General features: G+C 37.5%; 1 pseudogene; it reads right to left on the bottom strand.

Moving 5' to 3' along the window:
* Positions 1 to 4,494: 4,494 nt before the first annotated feature.
* Positions 4,495 to 6,238, bottom strand: LOC126603967 (uncharacterized; annotated as a pseudogene).
* Positions 6,239 to 7,595: the final 1,357 nt, after the last annotated feature.

Raw genomic sequence — 7,595 nt, forward strand, 5'->3', positions numbered from 1 at the left:
GGCCAGGAACCTTCTCACTCCCAAAGATAACAGACTACTTTCCAAACGGTCTGATGAGTTAGCTGTTAAGGATTCGCTGGCTCTCAGTGTTCAGTGTGCAGGTTCTGTGTCTAATATGGCCCAACGCCTATTTGCTCGAACCCGCCAAGTTGAATCATTGGCGGCTGAAGTGATGAGTCTCAAACAGGAGATTAGAGGGCTCAAGCATGAGAATAAACAGTTGCACCGGCTCGCACATGACTATGCTACAAACATGAAGAGGAAGCTTGACCAAATGAAGGAAACTGATGGTCAGGTTTTACTTGATCATCAGAGATTTGTGGGTTTGTTCCAAAGGCATTTATTGCCTTCGTCTTCTGGGGCTGTACCGCGTAATGAAGCTCCGAATGATCAACCTCTGATGCCTCCTCCTTCTAGGGTTCTGTCCAGTACTGAGGCTCCAAATGATCCCCCTCCGGTGCCTTCTCTTTCTGGGGCTCTACCGACTGCTGAGACTTCTCCTAAGCAACCTTTGTGAAGGCTCCCTCTTGTGTGTTTATTGACTCATGTATATGTACATATTTGTAGCTTATCGGGGATATCAATAAATAAGCTTTCCTTCATTTCAACGTACTGTGTTAAATACACCAAAGCCTTCTTCGCTAAGGTCTTTGAATTTTCTTTTGTTGAAGCTTGTATGTTGAAGCTTTCTGAGTGGAGCATGTAGGTTGGGGTAGTGTTCCCTTAATTTCCCGAGTGAGGAAAACTTCTCGGTTGGAGACTTGGAAAATCCAAGTCACTGAGTGGGATCGGCTATATGAATCTTAGAACGCCATTGTGCTCGATCCTGTGTCATGTCCTTCGTTAGATCCAAGTACTCTAAGTCTTTTCTTAGAGTCTCTTCCAAAGTTTTCCTAGGTCTTCCTCTACCCCTTCGGCCCTGAACCTCTGTCCCATAGTCGCATCTTCTAATCGGAGCGTCAGTAGGCCTTCTTTGCACATGTCCAAACCACCGTAACCGATTTTCTCTCATCTTTCCTTCAATTTCGGCTACTCCTACTTTACCCTGGATATCCTCATTCCTAATCTTATCCTTTCTCGTGTGCCCACACATCCAACGAAGCATCCTCATCTCCGCTACACTCATTTTGTGTACGTGTTGATGTTTCACCGCCCAACATTCTGTGCCATACAGCATCGCCGGCCTTATTGCCGTCCTATAAAATTTTCCCTTGAGCTTCAGTGGCATACGGCGGTCACACAACACGCCGGATGCACTCTTCCACTTCATCCATCCAGCTTGTATTCTATGGTTGAGATCTCCATCTAATTCTCCGTTCTTTTGCAAGATAGATCCTAGGTAACGAAAACGGTCGCTCTTTGGTATTTCTTGATCTCCAATCCTCACCCCTAACTCGTTTTGGCCTCCATTTGCACTGAACTTGCACTCCATATATTCTGTCTTTGATCTGCTTAGGCGAAGACCTTTAGATTCCAACACTTCTCTCCAAAGGTTAAGCTTTGCATTTACCCCTTCCTGAGTTTCATCTATCAACACTATATCGTCTGCGAAAAGCATACACCAAGGAATATCATCTTGAATATGTCTTGTTAACTCATCCATTACCAACGCAAAAAGGTAAGGACTTAAGGATGAGCCTTGATGTAATCCTACAGTTATGGGAAAGCTTTCGGTTTGTCCTTCATGAGTTCTTACGGCAGTCTTTGCTCCTTCATACATATCCTTTATAGCTTGGATATATGCTACTCGTACTCCTTTCTTCTCTAAAATCCTCCAAAGAATGTCTCTTGGGACCCTATCATACGCTTTTTCCAAATCTATAAAGACCATGTGTAAATCCTTTTTCCCATCTCTATATCTTTCCATCAATCTTCGTAAGAGATAGATTGCCTCCATGGTTGAGCGCCTTGGCATGAACCCGAATTGGTTGTCCGAAACCCGTGTCTCTTGCCTCAATCTATGCTCAATGACTCTCTCCCAGAGCTTCATTGTATGACTCATTAGCTTAATACCCCTATAGTTCATGCAATTTTGTACGTCGCCCTTATTCTTGTAGATAGGCACCAAAGTGCTCGTTCGCCACTCATTTGGCATCTTCTTCGTTTTCAAAATCCTATTGAAAAGGTCAGTGAGCCATGTTATACCTGTCTCTCCCAAAAGTTTCCACACTTCGATTGGTATATTGTCTGGGCCTATTGCTTTTTTATGCTTCATCTTCTTCAAAGCTACAACCACTTCTTCCTTCCGGATTCGACGATAAAAAGAGTAGTTTCTACACTCTTCTGAGTTACTCAACTCCCCTAAAGAAGCACTCATTTCATGTCCTTCATTGAAAAGATTATGAAAATAACCTCTCCATCTGTCTTTAACCGCGTTCTCTGTAGCAAGAACCTTTCCATCCTCATCCTTGATGCACCTCACTTGGTTTAGGTCCCTTGTCTTCTTTTCCCTTGCTCTAGATAGTTTATAGATATCCAACTCTCCTTCTTTGGTATCTAGTCGTTTATACATATCGTCGTAAGCCGCTAACTTAGCTTCTCTGACAGCTTTCTTCGCCTCTTGCTTCGCTTTTCTATACCTTTCACCATTTTCATCGGTCCTCTCCTTGTATAAGGCTTTACAACATTCCTTCTTAGCCTTCACCTTTGTTTGTACCTCCTCATTCCACCACCAAGATTCCTTTTGGTGTGGGGCAAAGCCCTTGGACTCTCCTAATACCTCTTTTGCTACTTTTCGGATACAACTAGCCATGGAATCCCACATTTGGCTAGCTTCCCCCTCTCTATCCCACACACATTGGGTGATTACCTTCTCTTTGAAAATGACTTGTTTTTCTTCTTTTAGATTCCACCATCTAGTCCTTGGGCACTTCCAAGTCTTGTTCTTTTGTCTTACTCTTTTGATATGTACATCCATCACCAACAAGCGATGTTGATTAGCCACGCTCTCTCCTGGTATAACTTTGCAATCCTTACAAGTTATACGATCCCCTTTCCTCATTAGAAGAAAATCTATTTGTGTTTTTGACGACCCACTCTTGTAGGTGATCACATGTTCTTCTCTCTTCTTAAAGAAGGTGTTGGCTAAGAAGAGATCATATGCCATTGCAAAATCAAAGATAGCTTCCCCATCCTCGTTTCTCTCCCCAAAACCATGGCCACCATGAAAACCTCCATAGTTGCCTGTCTCCCTGCCCACGTGTCCATTTAAATCTCCTCCTATAAATAACTTCTCCGTCTGAGCAATTCCTTGCACCAAGTCTCCAAGATCTTCCCAAAATTTCTCCTTCGAACTCGTATCCAACCCTACTTGAGGTGCGTACGCACTAATCACATTGATAAGTTCTTGTCCTATTACAATCTTGATTGCCATGATTCTATCTCCTACCCTCTTGACATCTACAACATCTTGTACCAAGGTCTTGTCCACGATGATGCCAACACCGTTTCTCGTTCTATTTGTGCCCGAATACCAAAGTTTAAACCCTGAGTTTTCTAGATCCTTTGCCTTACTACCAACCCACTTAGTTTCTTGTAGGCACATAATATTTAAAAATTACAAACAGAGAATCACACTAGTCCCTGTAATAGCATAATGTATGTTTATATATTGAACAATTAGCTAGTAAATAATCTTTTTTGGGTGGATCTGTGATGGATTCATACTGAGAGTAAATAACAAAATAAATTTAAGCAAATAGTATAATCTGGGTTTTGTTTAAGTTGATGCATGTTATTCTATATGCTTGATTCCAGTAGATGTTAGTTATATAAACAATGAACCGTATGATTTTCTGCGACCAAGTTGCTTAGCAAAGTTGAAATTTGCATGAATTCGTCTGTAAAAGAACTGGAATGATGTACAAAATCGGGAAATGAGGATGGATGATTTGAGCTGGGGGCTAGGTTTCTGGTTTTTTTTTTTTATAGTGCATGTAGTTTCTTCATCATGAATGGCTTATCTGTGCGTGAAAATTGGAGTTGGTGTTAGGGAGAGAAAGTGAAGTTAGTGCGAGAGTGAAATGATGATTTTTGCTGGGCGTTAATTATGCGTTAAGGATGGGAAATTTGGGTGCTGATTTGGAACTAGAAAAAAAAAAACTATTATTTTTCATTTTTTAGATATATTGTGTACATGTATTTCAGAAACAGTTTAAGTTATCTAGTTTTTTGTTTTGCATAAATTTATCTAATTTGGTAACTATATTTTTTGGATAATAAAAGGGAACTTTAACAAAAAGGAAGTGTCAAAATGTAAGCATGTGAAATTTTTTAATATAGTTCTCATTCTTATAAGTTATAACTCAAAGAATCAAGTATGTGAAGTTGATTGGTTTCATACTAAACTTTACTTCTTTTTCATTTTTACATGGTTTCTTTAGATGAGTAATGGTGTTAGGCCCCCTAGGGCAAAAAAAATTATAAAATGTACGCAAATATGGGATGGGCACCAGCATACAAGCCTACCTGAGCTCGAGGTTTTGTATGTAGATATACATTGATATAAAATGTAATTTGTAAAACTCATGCTAATGTAATAAAATCCTCATCAAGAATGTCATCATATTGACCAAGTTTATTTTGTCGTCTTCTGTCTTCAAGTATCTTCTTCAGTCCATTTGCATAACTATTCTCGTGATTCACAAGTGTAGTTGCAATTTGAGCTCTTTTGGCAAATACTTCTTCTTTCTCAAAGGTGGCTTCTATTGGTTTGCCCTCTTGCACTTGGTTTGCAAATTGAATGACAAATATGCCACAATCCAATCTGCATTTTTTTTTTTGGAAAAACAAATAAGTATGATAGATAATGATATCATATTATAACATTCGATGACATATTAAAAGTGAAAAATGAAACTATTTCTTGTTCGTAACACTGATATGCAAACTGAAACTATATTATGACACTATTTTGCAAAGTCTAAATTTATAGTATATTTTCCTAGAATGATTTTGTTTTCTGTTTTTTGTGTCTCATTTCCATATATTTGTAGTTAGATGACATATAATTACTAAAAAAATGAACTATTTGTTGATTTGTAATACTGTTTCATAAAGTGTAAAGAGTGAAAAATCAACTATTTCTGAAACTTCTTATGATATTATTTTGCAAACTGCAAACTATTTTTCAAGTATGAGTCTTGTGTTTGTATATATGATTTTCATGGTCCTTCTTATGTGTTTGAATGTATAAATTTGATTGAAAAATATAGAGATCAACTTATTGTTTGTACTTACGAGTCCTCCTTTTGTTGTGCGCAAGTTAAGCATCTTTGAATATCTATTGTGAGGTTGTTGTCTCCTTTGAAATCTTTGTAAAATGCTTATATTTTGTCTCTGTACCAAACAAATAAAACTAACATAAAAAACAAAAAAAACAAAAAAATAAATTGTATTATGAAGTTTGATTTTTCCTATCAGCATAAGAATATAGTTTGTAATTGAGTTATAGTTTTGTTCTTACCACTTGCACAGCATGGTCAAAGTATTGGTTTGTATGCCTATGTACCCTCGGTAGTTTGGAATTGTAGTGTGTCATTTTTCCATTTTTAATGTCCCAAACTACCAAGCTGAAGTGGAAGTAATGATTGATCCGTATGAAGACCTTTCCGACTTTATCCACATTATCTTGTAAGACTGTCTTCAATGTTTGGTCAATGTGCTCCTGATCACTCTTGCTTTTTTCAATCTCCATATCATTCTAAACCAAGAATACACATTTAAAGTTTTAAAATGAATGCAAGGCCTTTTGTAGGAGGCAAATATACAAAGCAAACTGAACTAATATCAAAGTGAACTATTTAGCAAAGTGAACTAGAAAACCACACTTTGTTACCAAAGAAAACTGAACTACATATCAAAGTGAACTAGAAAACCACACTTTGTTACCAAAGCAAACTGAACTATATATCAAAATGAACTATTTATCACAGTGAACTAGAAAACCACACTTTTTTACCAAAGCAAACTGTTTGGCACACTTTTTTTTGTAAACAAAATTGTTTGGCACTTACAAAACTGAACTATATATCAAAATGAACTATTTATTACAGTGAACTAGAAAACTACACTTTTTTTTGTAAACAAAACTGTTTTGGCACTTACAAAGATGAATGAAGGAAGATACAGATTTTGTTGTTGCCCTATTTTTTATTCGTTTTCTGCCATTGTGTAGAACGAAACATCAATTATGTTGGCGTCGATTGCTCCATCCACAAACAATGACGTCATATCTATTTTTAGGACAACAAGGTCAGTCGCTATGGACCTTTGCCTTGGTTGCATCCAGAAGTAGTCCTTGTATCAGAAAATAAAACGTATTATATATCTATTTGTATATGTGTGTGTGTGTGTGTCTGTGTATACACATGTATTAAGTTATGATTAATAATGTAAACTTACATTTTTTCTTGTCTGTAATATTCCTTGAATTTTTCTTTTGTCTCATCTTCAAGTAACTTGTACGCCTTTGTTGATGCAGGTAGATGATACCCTTTGTCAAGCTTTTGCTTTGCAGGTTTCTTTACAGCCTTCTTTGCAGGTTTGTTAGCTATTTCTTTAGCAATTGGATTTAAGGGTGATTCAACCTTTGGCTCATCCTTTCCTTTCTCAATTATTGGTTCCAACGGTTGGCTTTTTTGACGAAACAATTGAAGGGCTTTCACTATCACTCATAACATATATGTATTTTGACTTCTTTTGTTTTCTCTGGATGGGGATATAATCATACTGTGGATCGACATTTGGTTTACGATCATCCCTCTTTCGAATATTTTTAACCAGTGTTCTTGTCTTCTTTTTGGCAGTCTCTTTTCCTTGCTTTTCAGGATCCTTGATAGTTGGAGTCTACATTTGAACATCTTGTTGAACTCCAGAGGTTCCTTTTGCAGTGGTAGTGTCTTTTCCTTCATGTTCTTGATCCTCCTTAGCTTGATCCTCCTCATTTTCATCTGGATCATGATCAGTTGTATGCCTTTGTTTTGGATCCTCCATAGCCACATCATTTTCAGTTGCATTCTCTTGAACTGGATCCTCAGTAACAGTATCCTTATCATGTGTATGTTCTTCAACTTGATCATCATTATCTGGATCTTCTTTAGGTGGTTCATCCTCTTCTGGATCTTCCTTGTTGAAGCATTTAGATCTGGTACTATTGCTTGATTTTCCAGTAACTTCTTCTTCAAACTTCCAATTTCATCCAGAAGTTTATTTACTTTCATAGAAGCTGATGTGTTCTTTAATTGCAACTGTTTCATTTCAAATTTCATTGAACTAATCTTCTGCTTGTCCTCATGTCGTTCTTGCAGAAGCTTTTCAATGTTTCTGTTGAGGGCTCCAGTTGTTTGATTCATTACAATTGAATCTGTGTGTAGGTTGTCGAGTGCATATATCATCATGTGACTGAGGACTAGATACCTCTTTTGATCCATGCTCGCACATCTTTTAAACTTTTCAAAACCTTCCACACCTAATGTGTTATCAATCCCGATGAAGTCCTTTTGATAAATTGCATCAAATTTTATCAATTCTTCTTTGTACAGTTGATCAAACTGTAACTAAGTTCCAGTGATGGTGATGCTTTAATCTTCTTGAGC

This window comes from Malus sylvestris, chromosome 15 (genome assembly GCF_916048215.2).
Source record: "Malus sylvestris chromosome 15, drMalSylv7.2, whole genome shotgun sequence".
Lineage (NCBI taxonomy): Eukaryota > Viridiplantae > Streptophyta > Magnoliopsida > Rosales > Rosaceae > Malus > Malus sylvestris.